Here is a 24,642-nt window from a genome sequence, read left to right on the forward strand (position 1 = left end):
GGGTGCAGACTGGAAGGCAAACCCGCTGATGGCACATAAGGTCCATGCAGTAAGTGGTGAGGGGGTGACACCATGAGTTACCCGCACCGGGTGACACCAACCCTAGTGATGCCACTGGTGGACACATTGTCTTACATCAAAAATAATCCCGAGCACCAGTGTTCAAATCACAGATTTACACAACAAGTTGATGTGGGTATGTTCTTGTTTTTATTCTCAATCTTCGTATGCAAACAATACATTCAACACAATATAAAGCCAACACATGTATCATTTATGGTAGGTATACCAATGACTTCATCAGGGCTAAAAGATAAATCATAACCAACCTTAGTTCTTTACACTGTTGCTCTAATCCAAAATTATCACCATGATGATAATAAACATCAATGAAGGTGTGTATGGACTCCAAACCAGAAAGTAATATTTGGGTGTTGCCATAGATATCAATTGTGACCACGTTCCTATGCTATGGTTACACCCAGGAATTGTTCTGTGATCAGTGTAACCTACTGTTAAAAAGAAAATGAGTCCATACTTAATGAAAAAGTAAAAGAACAGATGAAGGAGAATCTCATAGTCTCTATTGTTAAAATCATGGCATGCCTCACTCCACTACATTCTGTGCAAATCTCAAGGCTACCGATTAGAGGATTAATCCCTTTAGGCGAGTCCAAACCTACTCACCTACTAATTATATTGTAAACAAACTGTTGTTACGAGCATACAATACTGTATATTGACTTCCAATGTCCTAAGTGGATAAAAGTAATGCCATTAACAGCCCCATATTTGATCAAATTCCAAACTCAATGTAAGCCCCGTAAGGTTCATCTCCATACTGTGTTTGTCAAAATAGCTACCAACACATATCACAACCAATATTCTTCAATCAAAGTCTTCTAAATATTCTGTCTGTATTTATATATATATATTACCTACTGGCGGTCGCCAGTAGGTAGTTATAGTTAGGATTGTTTTCCATAGGAAATCCGCAACATTCTATTGGGAATAACTTTGGCGCCGGTGGACGAATCTTTGCGAATTTCTCAAAGAAGATGGCCCGCTCCGCTCTGCTCCTTCCCTGAAAGTTTGGGGGCGATTCGTCAAGCGGGGGCCGAGATATTTGGGGGGACCCAAAACGTGTTTTCCCCATGTTAATTTCCATAGGGCGGTTGGACTCACTTTTAGCCCGAACGGCTGAATGGATTTCCACCAAACTTGGCAAAATTGTAGGGACTAGTAGCCCGATGTGCCTTTGCTATGTCTGAAGATATGTGCTCCAGTGGATTTTGGGTAATTTAGGTTAAAAAATATATATATATCTATAAGCGCGCCCCGGTACGCGCACCGGGGAGCGCACCCGGCGCATAACGCGAGTACGCGAGCGGAAAGCTGATTGGCTCTCGGGTGTCTGTCAACATTCCAAACAGTCCAGAGCGGCCGCCATCTTGTCTCTCGGTAGGATCGAGACACAAGAGGTGGCAAAAACAAAGGGGGAAATGACCAAAAGGGGGCAGGGTAGACCCCCCTGACCCCCTAGGTTTGATGTGGGGGCCATAAAAGGGCCCCGTGGGTGGAGCGCCCGGTACACGCACCGGGGAGCGTATCGGGGAGCGTACCATGGGGAGAACCAAGTGAAACAGTAAAATAATAATTTAAAGTGCTTAGAGGTAGGGTAGCTCTGAATAGAGTTGTTGTGTTGTGTGGGTGATTTAAGTACCAACATGTAGTTACCAATGCAGAGTCTTAAATTCAATGTACACCGTCTCCTCTGTAGATATCTTGCATGTTGTTACAGAAGTTATTGTGGTATATGGAATCCATACCATAGTCTGTCAGGAAAGCAGAAACAGATCCTTTAAGGACTCCCTGAGAAGGCCTAGGGGATGATGGGTAGTCTACCCTGCTCCCTTATGATATTTTCAAGTATTACATTTTACTCTCTTCTGAATCTACACAAAATTGGCGGTGATATGGTGCATTAGAGACAGAGAGTGAGAGAAAGGAGACAGGAGATGAAAAAGAGATGTGAAAAACACATTGTAGATAATATAGTGGGAGAAAGGAAGTAACTATGAGCAAACTTACTATGTAACACAAAAAAGTTGCACAGTATACTGTAAGTCTCAGTTTATATTATAATCATTTTGGTAGTATTTCATGAATTACATATAAAAATGAATAATGTCTCGAACAATTTTTAATTATTAAATATAAATTTATTGTTGAGATTGTTCATAATTTAATAACACTTCTAACATTACATCATCCGGAATGTCCTCCAAATTTTCATTACATGATTCAAATGATTCAAGACAGTCAATTAGTTGTTGATCCTCAGACTCATCCATGAAGTCCAAGTCTTCGTTAAGAATATCTTTATCCATAATTTCAAAAGAAATTGTATTGCTCTCCTCTTTACCTTCCATTTTTTTGCTGTAAATAAATATATCAGTAGAGTTAGGGCACTGTTGGGTTTAAGTTCAGACAGGTACTTCTGAGTTTTTAACAGTGAAGTTATCTTTGGGCAGTGTATGGTATCAGGCAGGAAGTAGAAATATAAACAAGCATTTGCAATGCAATAGGTCTCACATTAGGTAAGTTTGAGCTATTGGTATTGTAAATGACACATTTTTTATTTATGTGTTGGTTTTGAAAATAGCAAACTTAATTGCTTTGTCATTTACAATGCCAATAGTTTTAACTGTTGCAAATGTGACACCTATAGCATTTGTAATGCAATATGTGTTGTATTTACGTGACTTAGATGTATTGATATTTCAAATAACAATGGCTTTTACAGTTTTTAATAATTAATACTGAAATAAAAGTTATTGTAATTTATAATAGCAGTAGCTTAAACTTTTGTAAAAAAAAATTGTGAAGAATATATTAATTGTATTTTATTGTGACGAAAATCCAAGAACAGAAGTGAAATATTAACATCTTTTTGTGACATTTGTAATAAAGCTTGAAACATTGAGAGAACATATTTGAACCAGTTGTTGAATGGTTGCACAGATCGATGCTGTGGTGGCGCTGAGTGATGTTGTGGTGGCGACGATTGATGCTGTGGCGTTCATTGATGCTGTGGTAGCGCCTAGTGAGTTGTATTTCCCATGAGTGATGCTGTGGTGGTGCTGAGTGATGCTGTGGCGAAGCGATAGATAGATAGAGTGAGGGCAATAGATAGATAGAGTGATGGCGATAGAGTGAGTGTGATAGATAGATAGAGTGTATTTATGTTGCATTGAGTAGTGTAAGTATGAGGTGTGTCATTATACGGCACTGAGTGGTATTATGTGGAGTGTATTTACGTTGCATTGAGAAGAGTAATTATATGGGGTGTAATTATGGTGCACTGAGTGGTAATATGGGGAGTGTATGTTGTATTCAGTAGAGTAATTATGTGGCACTGAGTGGTATTTGGAGTGTATGGTGCATTGAGTGCAGTGTAATTATGTAGCATATTATGTGGCACTGAGTGGTATTGTGTGGAGTGTGCATTGCATTCAGTAGAGTATACTTATGTGGCACTGAGTGGGATTTGGAGTGAATGTTGCATTGAGTGCAGTGTAATTATGTGGTGTGTAATTATGTGGCACTCAGTAGTATTTGGAGTGTATGTTGCATGGAGTGCAGTGTAAATATGTGGTGTGTAATTATGTGGCACTGAGTGGTATTTGGAGTGTATGTTGCATTGAGTGCAGTGTAATTATGCGGCGTGTAATTATGTGGCACTGAGTGGTATTTGGAGTGTATGTTGCATTGAGTGCAGTGTAATTATGTAGCATGTAATTATGTGGCATTGAGTGGTATTGTTTGGAGTGTATGTTGCATTGAGTGCAGTGTAATTATGTGGCATATACTTATGTGGCACTGAGTGGTATTTGGGGTGTATGTTGCATTGAGAGCTGTGTAATTATGTGGCAGTGCAGTGTGTGTGAGGCAGGGCAGTGTGTGAGGCAGCGCAGTCTGTGTGTGAGGCAGCACAGTGTGTGTGTGTGTGTGTGAGGCAGCACATTGTGTGTGTGTGAGGCAGTGTGTGTGTGTGAGGCAGCATGTGTGTGAGGCAGTGCAGTGTGTGTGTGTGTGAGGCAGCGTGTGTGTGTGTGTGTGTGTGTGTGTGACACTGTGTGTGTGGCAGCGCAGTGTGTGAGTGGCAGCACATTGTGTGAGGCAGTGCGTGTGTGAGGCAGTGCAGTTCATGTGTGAGGCAGCACAGTGTGTGTATGAGGCAGTGTAGTGTGTAGCAGGGCAGTGTGTGATGCAGCGCAGTGTGTGTGAGAGGCAGTGCAGTGTGTGTCTCACAGTGCAGTGTGTGTGAGGCAGCGCAGTGTGTGTGAGGCAGGGCAGTGTGTGTGAGGCAGCGCAGAGTGTGTGAGGCAGCGCAGTGTGTGTGAGGCAGCGCAGTGTGTGTGAGGGAGGGCAGAGTGTGTGAGGGAGGGCAGAGTGTGTGAGGGAGGGCAGAGTGTGTGAGGGAGGGCAGAGTGTGTGAGGGAGGGCAGAGTGTGTGAGGCAGCGCAGAGTGTGTGTGGCAGCGCAGAGTGTGTGAGGCAGCGCAGAGTGTGTGAGGCAGCGCAGAGTGTGTGAGGCAGCGCAGAGTGTGTGAGGCAGCGCAGAGTGTGTGAGGCAGCGCAGAGTGTGTGAGGCAGCGCAGTGTGTGTGAGGCAGCACAGTGTGTGTGAGGCAGCGCAGTGTGTGTGAGGCAGCGCAGTGTGTGTGAGGCAGCGCAGAGTGTGTGAGGCAGCGCAGAGTGTGTGAGGCAGCGCAGAGTGTGTGAGGCAGCGCAGAGTATGTGAGGCAGCGCAGTGTGTGTGTGAGGCAGCGTAGTGTGTAGCAGGGCAGTGTGTGATGCAGCGCAGTGTGTGTGAGGCAGCGCAGAGTGTGTGAGGCAGCGCAGAGTGTGTGAGGCAGCGCAGAGTGTGTGAGGCAGCGCAGAGTGTGTGAGGCAGCGCAGTGTGTGTGAGGCAGCGCAGTATGTGTGAGGCAACGCAGTGTGTGTGAGGCAGCGCAGTGTGTGTGAGGCAGCGCAGAGTGTGTGTGGCAGCGCAGAGTGTGTGAGGCAGCGCAGTGTGTGTGAGGCAGAGCAGAGTGTGTGAGGCAGCGCAGAGTGTGTGAGGCAGCGCAGAGTGTGTGAGGCAGCGCAGAGTGTGTGAGGCAGCGCAGAGTGTGTGAGGCAGCGCAGTGTGTGTGAGGCAGCGCAGTGTGTGTGAGGCAGCGCAGTGTGTGTGAGGCAGCGCAGTGTGTGTGAGGCAGCGCAGAGTGTGTGAGGCAGCGCAGAGTGTGTGAGGCAGCGCAGAGTGTGTGAGGCAGCACAGAGTGTGTGAGGCAGCGCAGAGTGTGTGAGGCAGCGCAGTGTGTGTGAGGCAGCGCAGTGTGTGTGAGGGAGGGCAGTGTGTGTGAGACAGCGCAGTGTGTGTGAGGCAGCGCAGAGTGTGTGAGGTAGCGCAGAGTGTGTGAGGCAGCGCAGAGTGTGTGAGGCAGCGCAGAGTGTGTGAGGCAGCGCAGAGTGTGTGAGGCAGTGCAGTGTGTGTGAGGCAGCACAGTGTGTGTGAGGCAGCGCAGTGTGTGTGAGGGAGGGCAGTGTGTGTGAGGCAGCGCAGTGTGTGTGAGGCAGCGCAGAGTGTGTGAGGCAGCGCAGAGTGTGTGAGGCAGCGCAGAGTGTGTGAGGCAGCGCAGAGTGTGTGAGGCAGCGCAGTGTGTGAGGCAACGCAGTGTGTGTGAGGCAGCGCAGTGTGTGTGAGGCAGCGCAGAGTGTGTGAGGCAGTGCAGAGTGTGTGAGGCAGCGCAGAGTGTGTGAGGCAGCGCAGAGTGTGTGAGGCAGCGCAGAGTGTGTGAGGCAGCGCAGAGTGTGTGAGGCAGCGCAGTGTGTGTGAGGCGGCGCAGTGTGTGTGAGGCGGCGCAGTGTGTGTGAGGCAGGGCAGTGTGTGTGAGGCAGCGCAGTGTGTGTGAAGCAGCGCAGTGTGTGTGAGGGAGGGCAGTGTGTGTGAGGCAGCGCAGTGTGTGTGAGGCAGCGCAGAGTGTGTGAGGCAGCGCAGTGTGTGTGAGGCAGCGCAGTGTGTGTGAGGCAGCGCAGTGTGTGTGAGGCAGCGCAGTGTGTGTGAGGCAGCGCAGTGTCCAATGTGTGGAAGGCCCTGGTTACTTCAGCATGAATGACGCACCTGCACTTCATAGCAGCTAGATTTAGACCGGCACTGCAGGATTATAAACCCCTTAGAAACTCTTGAATCGTCTGTACATCCAGTTCTAGGGTCACAAGACGCATTCTGTTGTTTTATCTATTTCCAATACACGTGGCTGTGTTTATTTGTGACGGGGTACTGCTTGGCCCGAAACATGGGCTTCAAACGTCTGGTTGCATAGCGGTGCAGCCGCCTGCAGGCTGGAAGCACACGGCTTGATATGGAATGATTTACATTTAAACAAAAACAAGCTGCGAGCAAACACTTTACAGAGCCAGCCCTGCTAGAATTAGTGTTAATGTATTGACAGTGTTTTGTATCATAAACAAGCAGAGTAATACGTGCAGGGATGATTTAAAACAGCTGGGCTAATGCACGCGATCGCAAAAAGCAGCAGGTTAGTTTTTGTAGCGCCAAAGAGGTGTGCGCAGATGTATGTAAGCGCTTTGGTGCCGGGCGTTCCACAAGCTGCGAGCAAATACTTTAGAGAGCCAGCCCTGCCAGCAATAGTGTTAATGTATTGGCAGTATTTTGTATCACATAAACGAGCACAGTAAGTGCAGAGATGATTTGGAACAGCTGAGTTAATGTGCACACTCGCAAAAAGCACCAGGGCAGTTTTTGTAGCGCCAAAGAGGTGTGCGCAGATGTATGTAAGCGCTTTGGTGCCGGGCATTCCACAAGCTGCGAGCAAATACTTTAGAGAGCCAGCCCTGCCAACAATAGTGTTAATGTATTGGCAGTGTGTGTCCTGTGTTCGCACTGCTGGCCTCAGACCAATTGTGAGTCCTGTCAACGGCTGGAAAAACATGGTTGGGGTGTTGGGGGAGGGGGGGTTAAGGGTGGGAGTAAGTGAAGGAGCAGAGATGGGGCGAGCAAAATGAAGCCGCAAGAGGAGCTAGAAAAAAAGTACGGGGATTTTAAAAGCAGCTATAGGAAAGCTGCTAACGAGTTAGCTGGCAAAAGCATACGTTTTCAAAGCACAAGCTAAGTGAGACGGACCTGCAGCATGTAGGGGGCCACCAGAAATGCATTAACACCTTGCTTGTAAAACAGGATCAAGTGTAGCCGCCACCAAGTCTGGAGTGGTGTGAAACGTTGCAATAGTTACTAAATGTGTTTGAATGCGAGTCTGCCATCGCACATTAAAGAGAAAATTGTCTCCTTGTAAATAAAGATCGTTATCATAGGTAGGAGATGCAAATGTGGCTTTGATGCAGTTGCACATATGGGTGATGTTTACACAACAATCTGGCAAATTTGTAGCAGAGATAAAAATGTTGTACAAAAGTTTTATTTTTTGCGCTTTCACAGTTAGTTTTTTAAGAAAGTGTAAGAAAATACTCTACCCAACACTGCTTCCTTAAGTGAAATAGACTCGACATCATCATGGACCTAAAACTATTGAAAGTAAAGTAGTTACGGAGAGATTACATTATTTTTGCGCAGGATGACAAAATATTGATCTGATGCCACGATTTTTGTATTTTTCAGTAAAGAGAGGAAACAGGGTGTTGCTTCTAGCAGTCCTACAAAGGCCAACGTTATTGGCAGTGTTAATTTGTAAATCAGTGTTCAACAGCTAAAGCTCCGTTTTACAGAAGAGTTAAGTTCCATAATAAGAACATCTCAAAGTCAGTCTAAAACCGCAATTTACAGGAAGGGCATCCTGCTGGACTTAAAAAACCACAAAACAACTATGACAATGACAACAAGCTGTGGCTGCGAAATCAAACAAGCTGTTTGCCGCGAAAGTGAAACGAGATGCATGGGGAGCAGCAGCCTTTGATGTGCCGGCCGGCCATTAGGGGAGGAGAAGTGCCGGCCTGAGGCCGAGCAGCAGAGCAACAGATGGCTTAAATGTGGGTGGAGGCTGGCGGCAAGCTCGTGCACGAGGCGTGCACTTCCGAAAATCCACTGGAGAGCCCTTGCTTGGCCTGAAGTATGGTTTGGCTGCATTAGGGCCCGTTTCCTATTCCTGCGGAATAGGAAAGGCGAGCCCTAAAAAGTGCATGTGACGAAGCCTAAGTAAATTCGTGAGTATCTGACCCCGTGAGTATCTGACCCCGTTTTTGAGTGCATGTTCTGGCTCTTAGCTCGCTCTGAAATCGCACTGGTCCACTGGTTGCTGGCTCTACCTAGCTCCGCTAAATTTTAAACTCGCCGCTTTTTATAGTTATTTGGTTTTATATTTGGTCACTACCATAGCGCTGATACTTTGGGAGCATTTTGTTACCTGGTACTTCAGGGATTTGGTTCTGGTCACTCCCCCATAGCTTGATCCTCGTTCAACCTTTTTGCTATATGTCTCCGCCCTTAGCGTTCGGCCCCAGCGGTCCCCGGAAGTGAGGCGGGGCCGCATTGCACAGGGGTTGACGCTCTAGCCTTTTGATCGACCGCCCCTATTTAACGTTACTATGAGGCGTGCGCGCAGCGGACGCGCGCAGAGGGCGCGCCGTATGCGCGCCGAAGGAGCGCCAAAGGAGGGCCCGTCTGTGCCCATCCGTGCTCCGGCCGGGCACAGGGCCATGACCCCTGGCAGTTTCTCTCCAACCTCTACCCCGCAGGATGTCCTCCGGTATTCTTCGGAAGCTCTCAGGTCTCTGAACGTTCCTGCTTGTGAGTCAGCGCATACCTGGGTGGCTCTGGATAGCTGTTCCAGAGTTTCCTCTTGCTGCAACTACCACCTTCTTAGCCCTGACCCCCTGTCCACCCAATCCGGCCATGATATTAAGAACTTTCAGGCGGGTTTAATCAATGCCAGATCACTGGTGTGCCACTCGGCGGAGGTCTTTGACCTTTTAGCAGAAAATGATTTGGATCTGCTCTTTGTCACTGAGACCTGGATGACCGACTCCTGCGCGCCAGTAGTTGAGCTGGCTATTCCCCGTGGCTTTAGGATCTGCCGCGTTGATCGCAAACAGGGAAGAGGTGGAGGGGTGGCTGTGATCTACCGGGATCACTGGACCCTTACATGTGAACATCTGGATGAGTTGGTGGAGGCAGAACTTCTTCACTTTTGTCTGGAGATCACTCCGCACTTTACCCTAGGCGGCACGCTAGTCTATCGCCCCCCAGGTTATATTGGCAATTTTATTGGAAGCCTGGAGGAGGTCATTGTGCCACGAGCCCTACGGTTTCCCCGGTTCCTCCTACTGGGTGACTTTAATATTCACGAGAACTTAGGGGATTCCACTGTAGTTACTCGCCTCAGTGAGACTTTTAGCATGGCCCATCTTACTCAATGGGTGGATGCCCCCACACATGTGGGTGGCCATGTTTTGGATCTGGTTTGCTCCAACTTTGACATTAGTATGTCTCCTCCCTTACCTGTGCTGTGGTCCGACCACTGTTTGATTAAGTTCACTTGGCAGTTGGATAAGGACGCGTGTAAAACTCCTTCTCTGGTACATAGGCCACGAATTAATCTGACATCATTAATTGAGTGCCTTTCCTGCACCCGTCCGGACCCGCCAACAGAAATGGAAGCGGCGGACGATGCATTTAACCTCTGGATTGCGAATGGCTCCGCAGCCTCCACTAATGTGGGAGGCATCCGTCGCCTGCGATCAAGACCCTCTCAACCATGGTTTACGCATACCCTGCGAGAACAGAAGCTGGTTTGCAAGAAACTAGAGAGACTTTGGAGACATGCTTATCTGCCAGCCGATAAGAAGATCTTACGAGCTGCACAAAAGGATTATTATGCCGGGATCAAGGCAGCTAAAAGCAGGTACTATTCGGACCGAATCGAGAAGGCGGATAACAACAGCAAAGAGATCTTCTCGATTGTCCAAAACTTTCTATCCCCTGGCGCCGCCCAATCCTTGCTTCCTTCTTCTGCACCATGGTGTGAAGAACTGTCCTGCTACTTCACAGACAAAATAAAAAAAATCCAACTGGACCTGGAAGCTGCTCAAAAGGCCTTTGTGACCTCTTCTGTCTTTGCACCACCTGATAGACGATGTCCTGAGGCTCAGTTTGCTGCCTTCCGGCCAGCATCGGAATCTGACATACGGCAAATCCTGGCGGCCTTAAAGTCCGGATCTCCTTCAGACCCTTGTCCTGCCAGGGTTTTGGGAGGGATAGTGGATACCATTGCGCAAGAGGTGACCCAGATTGTCAACCTCTCCCTCTCCACTGCCTCGATTCCGAGAAGCTGGAAGGAGGCAAAACTGCTTCCGCTGTTAAAAAAGGCTGGTCTAGATCCATCAATACCATCGAGCTACCGGCCTATCTCACTACTGCCAGCTCTAGCTAAGGTGTGTGAGAAGGTGGCCTTTAAGCAGCTGGATAGCTTCATCGAATCCTCTCACGCCCTGCATCCTGCTCAGTCGGGTTTCAGGGCGGCCTACAGTACCGAGACGGCTCTGGTTTCCGAGGCAGTTCGGGAGTGCCTGGATGGGGGCGGCAGAGCGGTCCTGATTTTATTGGACCTCTCTGCTGCCTTCGATACGGTGCCCCACGCCTTGCTTACCGCAAGACTGGGTGCCATTGGCATCTCAGGGCTGGCCCTTGATTGGCTTTCATCATTTTTGAGTGATAGAACTCAGCAGGTCTGGCTGCCCCCTCATTCTTCGGCCCCAAAGAGACTGACAACTGGAGTTCCGCAGGGGTCTACGTTGAGCCCTTTATTGTTCAACGTCTATATGACCCCCCTACTCTATCTGGCGGAACAGCTGGGAGCCAAAATAATGGCATACGCTGACGACACACAGCTGCTTTTCACCTGGCCTAAGGGTGTGTTGGATCCATCAGCCATCCAGCTCTGTCTGTCGGAAGTCTTTCGGTGGCTTGCACAAGTCCAGCTTAAGTGCAACGAAGACAAGTCGGAGGTCTTGTTTTTCGGCTCCTTTCCGGCTAACTTCAAGGACGAGATCTGGCCTTCAGACCTACCCTGTCCTAATGTGATGGGGGGCCAAGCTAAGAACTTGGGGGTGTGGTTCGGCCAGGACCTGAAGTTTTCGGATCACATAAAAAAATTAACGGGTATCTGCTTTGGCACCTTGCAGACCCTGAGAAGATTTTTTCCTCTCCTTCCCAGGGCTGCTAAGGAAACTGTTCTCCGAGCCCTGATATTGTCTAGGCTCGATTATGCCAACGCCTTATTTTGCGGCTTGCCTGGGTATATGATTCATCGCCTTCAGGTGATACAAAATGCCGCAGTACGCCTGCTTTTCTCGCTCCCTAGGAGGACGAGTGTGCGGAGCCACTTACGTAGCTTGCACTGGCTCCCGGTACCACACCGAATTTTGTTTAAAATTCTGGTGCTGGCATTTAGAGCTGGACATGGCCAGGGCCCGATGTATCTGCGGAGACGATTTTCATTTTACATCCCTAATCGCGCCCTGCGATCGGCTAACCAATGCCAACTGATTGTGCCTAAATATAGATATGCTCGATTGGGAGGCCAATCTATTTCAGTCAAGGCAGCTTATGCTTGGAATGCCCTCCCCCTCTCTCTTAGAGCCTCTCCAACCATCACTGTCTTCAAAAAAGATCTTAAGACCTATCTTTTTAATGCTCCACTATAACAGACGTACTCAAATGTTCGATGCAGAACTACTCACCGCGCCAGGATACCCCATGGTAATGGAGCGCGTTATAAAAGTTTTAAAATAAATAAAAAATAAATAAATAAATAAATTATACCAGAGAAGCCTAACTCAATCCATAACTATAACAGAGAAGCCTATCTCAATCTATAACTATAAAAGAGGGACAGTAAAAAACTATCAGAAAACCATTTTCCAATTTAAGTTAAAGTGCAGAACATAGTTGCCCCTACAAATTAACAACTTACCTTTCAGAAAGGAGTTGATGTTTTCAGAGGAAATCTTTTATAAATGTACCTCAGGTAGTACTAGTCAAAATGGCGGTGTTTCCCTCTCATTTTTAATATATATTCATGTCTATAACAATGAAATGTCAGCACATAAAAATACAAAATGAAAGTAACATTGTCATTGGTTGCAAATTCTAACACTTTCATATGTGTTTTAGTCATGTAATTTACCTCAGGATATTTAGACAGGGCAACAGGCCAAATGGCTCAATGGAATTCCACCAAATTTGGGAAAATGGTAGGGACTGGTATGTAGTAGGGCCTATTCTATATTTGGTGAAAGTCTCTACAGAGGTTTTTATGTAAATTAACTTTTAACAATTTTTGGGAGTGCTTACCGGTGAGCGCCCCGGTACGCGTACCGGCAGCGCTACGGGAGTCCTCCATCTTGTTTTCGGTAGATTTGAGACACAAGATGGAGGACAAACAACGTTGGGAATGGGTAAAAGGGGGCACGGTAGATACCCCCTGACCCCCTACGTTTCTGAGGGGGGCTTAGGAGGCCCATATAGGCCCCAAAAAATATATATATATTTTTCGCGGGGGAGCGCCCGGTAGGCGTACTTTGGTGAAAAAAATAAATCAAAATAATAATTTTGAGTGATGAGAGGTAGGGTAGCCCTGAAAAGAGCTTTTGGGTTCTGTGGCTGATTTAGGTACCTACAAGTAGGTTCCAATGCACAGTCTTAAATTCAGGAGGAATATTCTATTCCCCTCATCTGAGAAGTGCACACCATCTCCTCTGTAGATATCTTGCATGTTGTAACGCAAGTTATTGTTGTATATTGAACCCATTCCATAGTCTCTCATGTAAGCAGAAACAGATTTATTCACATGTTTCCGTGCTTTCTCAAATTGTGGACAAAATTGGTTGGACCGCTTCCATTTCTGTCTTTGGCATACATTGGAATATACCAAGGCAGTTTGTGGAAAAAGTTTCATCAATTGCCCAAAGGTGTCCTTTAAAACCATTTCCAGACCTACCCCAGTCAAAGGTAATTTCCACCACAGTGCAAAATTATGAGGTCAGGGTGTGGCAGATGGTAAAAGGTTTTCACCAATGGTATCAATTGATGACATTTCAATCCTCTCTGGCCAATCCACTTGATGTCTACATTTGGTAAATCAAGGTTGTGAACATTTCTGATAGCTGCATACCTTTGAGCCCAGTGGATGTAGCTATGTCCAATAATCCAGACAGAATACATGGTGAGAGGAGGTTCTGGTGCAGTCAGATGAAGTGTAGGAATGAAATGGCAGTTGGAACAGTAGGAGTTTGCAAAAAAAACTGTGGAGTTTCAGTGCTCTTGAATCACAAGCAATGATTGGTGGATTCAGATAGTTGAAAACTGAAAGTTAGGGTGCATGCTTCTGTTCTGTGAAAGAAGTAATTTGAATGGTTAAGAAAAAGTCATTTAAAGAAACATAGCACCGGATAAGCTGGTGTATTGAGAGGTCAAACATCCTTGCTGAGTTCATTTGCAACATTGTAGAATAAACTTTTAAACCTGAGAGCTCAGTGAGGAGGGAGTTGCTATGGTAACAGGTAGAAAGGGCTGAGGGGGGGAAGGGTGTTGGTTTGAAAATAGAGAGGGAAGAGTTTTAATTGGTTAACATGAGGGATATGTGTGTAGAATTAGAGGTTTTCTGTGCCATTCATGGTTGCAGTGCCAGGAGTACATACCTTTTGCTCTGTTAAAGAAATATTGGTGTGTGTGTCTGACACTGTTCTCAATCTCCCAAAGCATTTGAAAAGGTGAGTAATGATTCATTTAATATAGATAGAGACTTGTATACTCTATGGTGAAGTTTTGGAAGCAAAATGTGTTTTTTTAATGTGACTTTCTTCATGTTTTTTTAACATGCTTGATAAAAATTTGTTGCTGGAAAGAGGAATTGTATTTTGTAAAAATGTGAAGTTTCAGTAGTGACATGGAATGCTTGTACATATGTCCTGCGCTTTGTTTTCTAAAATGTTATTTAAAAAACGATTTTGGGGCAAATGAATGGCTTTTACATTTTTGAGAAGGAATAAATAGTGTCTGCATGATTAAATAAATATATTTGAACCATTCACAATCATGCCACCTGTGTTACCTCAGATTAGGAAGCACGTTGAGCTTCTTTGCTGTTGGTTTGTGTCATGTTTTTTGATAATGCTTGGTATCAACATTTGCAAGATAGAGGATTTGTATTTTGTGAAATAGTGAGGTTTCACTAGTGAAAATAAATGCTTGTACATAGGATCTGCACACTGTTTCTTAAATGTTATTTAAAAAACGATTTTGGGGCAAATGAATGGCTTTTACGTTTTTGAGAAGGAATAAATAGTGTCTGCATAATTAAATAAATATATTTGAACCATTCACAATCATGTCACCTGTGTTACCTCAGATTAGGAAGCACGTTGAGCTTCTTTGCTGTTGGTTTGTGTCATGTTTTTTGATAATGCTTGGTATCAACATTTGCAAGATAGAGTATTTGTATTTTGTGAAATAGTGAGGTTTCACTAGTGAAAATGAATGCTTGTACATAGGATCTGCGCACTGTTTCTTAAATGTTATTTAAAAAACGATTTTGGGGCAAATGAATGGCTTTTACATTTTTGAGAAGGAATAAATAGTGTCTGCATGATTAAATAAATATATTCGAACCTTTCACAATCATGTCACCTGTGTTACCTCAGATTACGAAGCACATTGAGCTTCTTTGCTGTTGTTTTGTGTCATTTTTTTGATAATGCTTGCTAGGAATGTTTGCAAGAGAGAGGAAATGTATTTTGTGAAATAGTGAAGTTTCAGTAGTGACCTGGAATGCTTGTACATATGACCTGCGCTTTGTTTCTAAAATGTTATTTCAAAAACAATTTTGGGGCAAATGAATGGCTTTTACATTTTTCAGAAGGAATAAATAGTGTCTGCATGATTAAATAAATATATTTGAACCATTCACAATCATGTCACCTGTGTTACCTCAGATTAGGAAGCACGTTGAGCTTCTTTGCTGTTGGTTTGTGTCATGTTTTTTGATAATGCTTGGTATCAACATTTGCAAGATAGAGGATTTGTATTTTGTGAAATAGTGAGGTTTCACTAGTGAAAATGAATGCTTGTACATAGGATCTGCGCACTGTTTCTTAAATGTTATTTAAAAAACAATTTTGGGGCCAATGAATGGCTTTTACATTTTTGAGAAGGAATAAATAGTGTCTGCATGATTAAATAAATATATTTTTGTAAAGTTTTTACTGGAGAATGGATGCATAGTTCAAGTTGTGAGCCATTTTTTAATGAGGAGAGTTACTTCCAGGAGAATGATTTGGTGCATGCAGTTGACACCAGTGGTCGAGCATATGAGGTGAAAGACGGTTGTCTGATTGAAAAAGAGAAACTTGTGTCTAGAAATGACGAAGAGGTGTTAACTGATGAAGTTTTAGGGAGACGTACTAAGGGTCCAGTGTACACTTGGAAGTGTAGTAGTATTTGTAGTGTGCGACAGGAATCAATCGATTTGCTTCGTAATTTCTTACATACATATAGTAAGAAAAGTCTAAAACAGAAAATGAAGATGTTGCAAGACTTAGATCCTTGCAGAGTGAGAGAAAACACAGGTTTGCAAGGGCATTCACTGGCTTGTCTTTCTAGAAAAGTATGTCAGAGTGTTTTTCATCATTTTAGGATGTTAGCAGTGCATCATAACAAAATGAGGAAATTAGTGAGAATGTTGTATTATGCAAAAAGTCCACCACTTAAGCTTAAACAGTTAAACAGTGCTCTTTTGCATGGAACTGAATTAGATGTGAAGAAGATTTGTGAAGATATTGAGATTTGTTACTTTGGTGAAAAAGAGGACAGTGTAGAAATTGACACAGTAATAGAAGCTAATGTGGAAGACAATGTACACATTTCAAGTACAGAAAAGTTTGACCAGGAAATCACCAAGTTTAAGGTGAAATCAAGTGAAAGGCCTAATTTTACTTGTGTGTGTTGTCGACGAACTCATTATAAGATTCAGACTAGGTTAGTTGATTTATATGCAGAAAGTGAAATGGAAAATAATTTTGCTACTTTTTTGTTGGTGGAGAATTCTTTTGATTTGAGTCCTTATCAGCGTATTTGTAAATATTGTTATAATAAATTAAATAAAAACAGAATGCCTGCTAGAGCTGTTCACAATAATCTTGAGTTTGTAGACATTCCTCCTGAATTGATGGATTTAAATACATATGAATCTATTCTGATTCAATGTGTCCATCCTTTTCAGGCTATTGTTCGCATGGAGCCTAAGATAGGGAAATTGCCTCCTTCGGATTTACAGAGAGGATTAAAGGGAAGAGTTGTTTATTTGCCTCTAGATTTCAAGAAAAATATTGATACAATTGGTGTAGAGAAAGTGGAAGAGGAACCTCTGGTTGTTCTAGTTATTGGGGTTCCGACAAAGAGTAAGAAAATCTGGCAAGATTTAGTGGATGTTAGGAAAGTCAAAAAGGCAACGTTGTATTTGGTCAAAAACAATGAGTACTACACAGATGTATGTGTTGGAGCAGACGAAACAGCTGCAGAAGAAGACAGTGATTGTTCAGCCGGCCAAATTGAAAAAGTTGATGTGTCTAGAAGTGAAGAAATATATGAACATTATACTGTTCATCCTTTGCATTCCAAAGAAGTAATGGGGAATGCAATTGACTTGTTTCAAATGAAAGCAGCAAAAGGAAGTGCCATTAGTGTATGGGAAGAAAGTTTGGAAGCTCGTTGTTTTCCACAGCTATTTCCAACAGGTCGAGGTGGACGATATGACGATCTACCACTTCAAATTCCAGCATCTGAATACCGGACTTTAAGATTATATGCTGAAGATCCAAGTTTTCGTCAATGCATCCCATATTTGTTTCATCTACCGTATGAAAGTGACTTGTCTGGGCTTTCTTATGCAGTAAACCATATACTGAAAAGTGGAGCACATCTGCAAAATGTTTCGGCGAGGGACTTTATGGAGAAAGTCAATCTGCAAGACAATATTTTGGAATCTCATCTAATCAATCTCATGGGATGTTAGCGTGGTACAAACGAGTATTGGTACCGTCGTCATGGAGAATTGAAATGTATGCTAAGAAACTTAGGAACTCCTACATGGTTCCTCACTCTTAGCTGTGCTGAGTATGCATGGGACGACTTACTTCAATTTCTACGAGAGGCAAATGCAAACATTCAAAATATAGAATTCAAAACACCTGGAGAACTGTGTTCTTTGGATCCAGTGAATGTGTGCAAATATTTCAATCATAGATTTGAAGCTATGATGTCTTTCATTACCAACAAAAAAAATCCTCCCCTTGGAGAGGTTTTGGATTTCTTTTGGAGAAAGGAGTATCAAGCGAGAGGTGCTCCTCACATACATATGTTGTTATGGATTAAAGATGCACCCAATTTTGGAACAGATTCGGATGACACAGTGATGAGTTTCATTGAAGAGTATTCAACATGTGCTGTTCCGAAAACTACAGAAGAAAACAGTTTAAGGCAACAAGTTTTACGCTTTCAATCACATCGTTGTGGAAAGTACTGTAGTCGAAAATTCAGGAACAAAGACAAGTTCTACACAAAATGTCGTTTCGCATTTCCACGACCAGTGATTTCTAAAGGAAGAGTAAATAATTTGATGTCTTCTCTGCGACATACTGTTACGAGGAAATCACCAAAAAATACATACAATTTAAAAAGAAACGAAGAGTCCAAGTACATCAACGACTACAACCCAGTGATTTTGTCCATGTGGAAAGCTAACATGGATATTCAGTTCGTTGCTGACAACTCTATTGCTGTGGCTCGATATGTGACGTCTTACATCACAAAAAAAGAAAAGACAGAACTGAAGGAAATGTAGGAGGACATTTCACATGAAAAGAGTATAAGTAAAAAATTATACAGTTTCAGTTTGAAGATGTTGTTGCATCGAGAAATTGGAGCATATGAATGTTCTGATCGGTTATCATCAGCAAGTCTCTACGCCAACTCTAGAACAATTATTTGGGTGAGTCTAGGTCTTGCTGCAACACGAAACCGAGTTTTGAAATCTGTACAAGAAATTGAGTATTTGGCGGAGAAAGAACCAAACAGTACAGATATTTTGAAGACAAACATGTTGGATACATACTATCCAAATAGAAGTAGTCATCTTGAGAACAGTTGTTTGTATGAAGTTCTGCAAGACTATATTTATAAGAGGACCATCAGAGAAGATATCAATAATGGAATATATGCTATCATTGGGTGTGAAGGATGTCTAGTGAAGCAGAGAAAAGGCCATTTGATTAATCATCGAAAATTGTGTTGCGAAAATCCAGAGAAAAGGGAATTTTACTATTTAGCTCTTTTGCAACTCTTTAAGCCATGGTGTACAGAAGAGGAACTACTTGGAGATTTTCTCTGTTACGAAGATTCTTTTAATGCAACCATGGATACCATAGAATGTCCTGATTTTCCAAATTATCTGCAAATGTTGAACGAAGAAATAGAGCAAGAAGCCACAATTGCTGTAGAGATTGCTAGAGACAGTTCTCAAGACAGTCAGAGTTCTGCTTCATTGAGTCAGGATCCACTAGGAGGACCAATTATCCAAAATGAAGCTGCCACTGCCATGGAGGAGGTGGAAAGAGCCATGGAACAAGATCAAGATGATGTAGTTAACTTAGAAGATTTGGTGAAACAACTAAACCTTGAGCAGAAACAGATATATGACGAAGTCACAGAACAGGTTGAACATGGATTCAGTCATGAGAAAAAAGAGTGCTCATGTACATCATTTAAGCCTGTGCGACTGTACGTGAGTGGAGAAGCGGGAACTGGAAAAAGTTTTCTGATTAAAGCAATTGCAACTTATCTGCAGAAAAGGACTGAATCACCGCTGTCTTGTGTTGTTACCGCTCCAACTGGTCTGGCAGCACATAACATTAAAGGGATTACTTTACATCGTTTACTGATGCTACCAGTTGAGCATGATAACAAATTACAATACCACAAGCTATCTGGAGATGCTTGTTCTGAAGTTTCCAGAGTCCTGAAGAAAATGAAACTTCTTATCATTGATGAGGTAAGCATGGTCTCAAATCTAATGCTTGCTTATGTGCATTTGAGAATGCAAGAAATTCTTAGAACAGACTATGATGTCTTATTCGGAGGAAAACACATTATTGTTTTGGGAGATCTACTGCAGTTGACTCCAGTGAAAGGACAACCAGTGTTTAAAATGCTCACGCATGAAGATACCAGGAAGTGCCTAGGAAGCATTGGAAACATTAATATATGGTTACATTTCAAATATGCAGAACTGCTTCAAAATATGCGACAGGCAAGGGATGAAGATTATAAAAATATTCTACAAGATGTAAGAATCGGAAAAGTAAGTGAGCATGGGAAAGAAGCATTACATGCACGATTAATTTCAAATTTGTATCCAAATGAAAACATTCTTCCAGAGAATATTTTTAAGAAAATTACTGAGAACAAATCTGGGATATGTTTGATGCCAACTCTGCAAGAATGTTCCATCTTTAACCACAAAATGTTAAAGTTAGAAAATGAAGAGATTGTGAAACTGGAAGCTATAGATAAAATAGAGCATATGGGAGCAACAATTATTTTGTCTGAAAATTTGAAATCAAAATTGGATTCATTAGAGAAGAGTATATCTAAAACTGCTGGTTTTGAAAAGACTCTGAATGTGTGTTTAAATTGTCGTATCATTTTGAGAAGGAATTTAAATGTTGAAAGAGGTCTGGTAAATGGAGCAATGGGTCATGTTGTTGATTTTGTGAATTACAAAAATAGAGATGGAATTGAAATTTTAAAAATTAAATTTGATGGCATTGACGAAATAGAACAAATTTGTCGTTGTTCAGCTAGATTTTTGCTTGTGAAAGACTTATATGTTCGCCGAAAACAGTTTCCTGTTTGTTTGGCATATGCGGTGACAATTCATAAATCTCAAGGTTTAAGTGTAGACTTTGGAAGTTCTGTGTTTAAAGAAGGTATGGCATATGTGGCATTATCACGAGTCAGAACTTTATCAGGATTGTATTTGATTGAGTGTGATGAAACAAAGATTTGTGCTGATCTAGATTGTGTTAAAGAATACAATAGGTTAAGAAGAGAGTATGCTCCACATTTGCCTCAATATCCTCTGTTTGAAAAATGTGTAGTAGGCCGAAAAAGAAGAAATGAGAATAATTGCAGTGAGGTAGTAGCAAAAAGACAAAAAGTAGATGAAAATGTAATTGTAAGCAGAAAGAAAAAGGATTCTGTTGAAGATGTTGTTGGATTTCAGTTTGAAAACAGTTCTGGTGTCAACTGCTATGCTAATGTAGTGGTTAATGTTGTTTTTTTTCTTCAAAATTTACAAGAACAGATTGTTGAAAATCGGGATCAAACATTCTGCTGTTTATTGAATTCTGTGTTTGAGAAATGTATCATTGATAGAGGAAAAATAGAAAGTGTTTCAGAAATTCGAAATCTTCTAGACATATGTTCTGGTCAAAATCAATTTTCACAGAATATTCAGCAGGATTGTCAGGAATATTTAATGTATATGTTTGATGTATTGGAAGATGAAGGTGTAGATATAAAAAATCTTTTTAGCCTTTCTTATCAATGGCAGCATGACTGTGACAACTGTACTTTATCAAGTAGGACTACAATAGACACTGAAAGATTTATATATTTGACTTTACCAGACTGCAAACCAGTGCCTTTTAATAATCTAGTTAAAGCAGCGGATCACAATATGGTGTGTACCCAATGTAAGTCTGCAATGCTGTCCACATTATTTATACAAAATTATGGTCAGTATGTCATTTTAATGTTCCAACGATGTAGACCTGATGGAACTAAATTGACAACTTCTATTAAAAATGTTGTGGCTTCTCAGTTATCAATTTCAGGAAGAACTTTTGCAACTGTAGCTATTATTTATCATGACGGTCCTTCAACAACATCAGGGCATTACACATGCTATTTAAAATGTAGAAAAGGTTGGACTAACTGTAATGATACTCATTTGACTTTCAAACAACGTTTGCCTTTTGACTTAAAAAATTCATACCTCGTGTTTTTGCAACTAAAATTTAAGTAAAGGTAATTGGCTTATGAAGACGGGAGCAGTTAATAAAAGTTAGTCTGCTGTTTAAAATTATATTGTGAGTAAAAGTGATGAAGATAATATAAAAATGATAGTTCTCATATAGGTATGGTAAGTGGATCGCATACTAAGTGATATCAGTATTATAGGAAATGTTCAACATGAGAGAGCCAGATATGGAATTATGAATATTTAAATATTGTGAAAATGTTGTTTGAGCCTTTCTTTCAAAACGTCGGGAAAACGGTAATTTTAGAGTTTGTTTTAAGTAATTTGAAAATATACTGCTACATCTGACACTATTTGGCCTTAAGGAAAGGTGAAGGAATGAGCAAAGAATCATGACTGAACACAAGGAGTATATGAAAACATTGAAACATATTTCAGATGTTCTTGGAGCTTTTCTTCTAGAGAGTCGATGAAATGGAATTTTTAGAGAACAGCAGAGTACCTTACAATGAAAAGGACCTTCATGATGTACTATTTGGCCTAAAGGAAAAGTAAGTGAATCAAAGATTAGTGTACATATGTGATTTGTAAGTTTATATATATTTTTTTAAACACAATCTTTTTGATTGTGTTTATTTTTTCCCGCTGTTATATGATGAATAGTTTGAACTCACTGTTTTTAGTGAAATTCAATATGTTCTGAGAACAGCAAAAATAAACTATCTAACATGTTGTACAAATTATTCTATAGTTTGTATTGTGTAATTTATATTGTATTCCCATTGTCTCACACTCATTTTCCTTTTTTCTCTCTCTTTCAGCTCTCTTTACTCACTCACACTGCCTTTCTCTCATTCTGTTTCACACCCATTCGTTTACTCAACTTTTTTCACAACCCCTTATTTCCATTTCAACTGTAAAAAGTAAAAGTAAAGTCCACATTTGTAAAGCGCACAATCACCCGTAAGGGTCTCTAGGCGCTGGGGGCCGTCGGGAAGATTAAGCGAGCTATTGCCCAGAGTCACATGGTGCTGGGCTAACCTGCCGCCGGAGCCGGGGATCGAACCGTGGTCTCCAGATTCCAGCGTCAGTCGCCCTGGCCGCGGCGCCACACCTCTCCCTACTGTCTGCATCCCCTCTCTCCCTTGCACCACTTTTCAGCTTTTAGTCTCTCTGTTTTACTTCCCTTTTCCGTCTTTTCCTCTTTTGCTCTTTTAGTAATTCCTCTTTACTCACTCAACAGTATTGTCACACTCTGTCACTATAACTCACCCACTCTCACTCGCTTATCTTTGTTTGCTCTTTTTTTTACCTCTTCTCTCTATTTTCCGTTCACTACCTCTATGTCCTCAGTCCCTAACTCTCCTTGTGGTATGTTCACTTGTGTTTATCTACCTTCTATCATTTCTCTTAGAACAACTTCACTGCTCCTCTCTCATCATTCTTTACCCCATTTCTTTTAGTCCGGTTCCATTACTACCCCTCATTTCCTATCTTTCAATGTTCTTCTCTTTACTTTCATCACCGAATCACTTTCTCTCAGTAACACTGCTTTAGTCCTCTTCTCCTGTCTTTCTTTCTTTTGCTCCCTTACTCATTTTCCTTTCTTCACTCATTGTACTCCACTTCACTCAGTCCTTCCCTTAGTCCCTCTGTGTACTAAATTCCTCACTCCTTTTCCCTCAATCATTCTATATTATCCTCTCTCCCTTCATCCCTTCACTTTATGACTCTGCTTTACTTACTCTCAGTTATCTTCCATTCCTCATTCTTCTAAATGCATCCTTAATTAGACTCCTTTCCCTCTCAGTCATTGTCAAAGTCAAAAGTCAAAAAGTTTTTATTTGATCTGGTACTCGACTGAGGACCACAAATCTTTAAAAACAATTTACATACAATCAATATACACATCAATATAATATTAAAAAAGATTTCAAAAATTTGTAAAAATTATAACAAACCCATTCATCTATCGGTTGTTTACATAATAATAGTAAACTATTAACTGTAGTAATGTTATTTTTCTGATATATCGGCCCAATATATCTTTTCCGCGCTTTAACTACACTTTCGTGTGGGCAAACAAATAAGATGTGTACTATATCTTGAACACCACCAAAACACAGATTACACATAGGGGAGTCTCCTGGTAACCATTTAGATGTAAAGGCAGAAACCGGTAAGATGCCTAAGCGCAACATAATTATGGACCTTCTAGCTCCGTGTGTTAGGCAGAGCCCCAAGTATGGCCGAGATTGCTTATATTCTAGTGATTGTGTAAAGATTTTATATGTTGACAATTTACTACAATGAACTAGATCAAGATCGTAGCTTAACCTCGGAGTAAAGCATTTCAAAAAAAGTTTTAACTGAGATTTAGTCCAAGATGACAGGATAACTTTAGTCAAGCATGCTAATTTGAATGCTTCAAACATATTCTTGGAGAAAGTAAGATATTGAGATTCAGATTTAAACATCTCAGTCTTTAACAAGGATCTCAATGTTCCTTCTTTTGCATGCAAGATGTTATAGGCCCATCGGATGATATTTGCCACAGCTGTGGCATACGAGCTTGTTAAGGCAAATTCCAGTCTGAGTGCCTGTACAGATGTTGATGTAGCAACCTTTAATAGTCTCTTCAAGATCTTTCCCTCAGTTATATCCATGAAAGACCATTGTTTCATTGGTAAATGTTCAGTGGCATAAGACAGCACCGCGGGTATTTTTACTTTGTACACTTTGAGTAGTGAGGAGAAATGCCTATTTCCTGTAGCCGTATATAATCGAGAAAGCGCCCCTGCATGGATCTCAGATTTTTTCTTTAGATTGTTGATTTGTTTGAAATTTTGCATGTTCTTTGAAAAAATCCTCCCAAGATAGGTATATTCATTTACTTCTTCTACTCTTATCCCATTAAGGTACCAGCTATATTTAGCACTTTTTTTCCGGCCTGAAAATGCTACCACTTTAGTCTTTGATAGATTAGGGGTTAAAAAATGATCCTTCGAGTAGACGTTCAAGGAGTTCAACAGATTTTGAAGGCCAAACGGTGTGAGGTCTAACATAACTATGTCATCTGCATATAACAATGCATGTATGCTCTGAGATGCAACCTTTGGGGGCAGACTAAAGCATTGTTGCAGATGAGAAGGTAGGTCGCTAAGGTAAAGTGAGAATGGAATTGGTGCAAGCAGGCATCCTTGCTTAAGACCATTCAGGGTATTAATTGGTTTTGTGATACCCTTCTCACTTCCCATTTGTACCTGGGACCAGGTATTCGTGTGTAACATAATTATTAGTTGCAATAGATCTTCGGAAATCCCCAGTATTCTCAATTTTTTCCATAGGGTTGGCCTATCGACGCGATCGAACGCAGTTGAATAGTCTATAAATGCAGCATACACTGGTTGAGATTTCCGCCCAGTGTATTTGTCAAGTATAGTTTGGAGAATTGAGATATTGTCTATTACTGAGTGATTTGGTCGAAAACCGGCCTGATACATCGGTATTATTCCCTGTGAAAAGCAC

This window comes from Lissotriton helveticus, chromosome 4_1 (assembly GCF_964261635.1).
Source record: "Lissotriton helveticus chromosome 4_1, aLisHel1.1, whole genome shotgun sequence".
Classification (NCBI taxonomy): domain Eukaryota; kingdom Metazoa; phylum Chordata; class Amphibia; order Caudata; family Salamandridae; genus Lissotriton; species Lissotriton helveticus.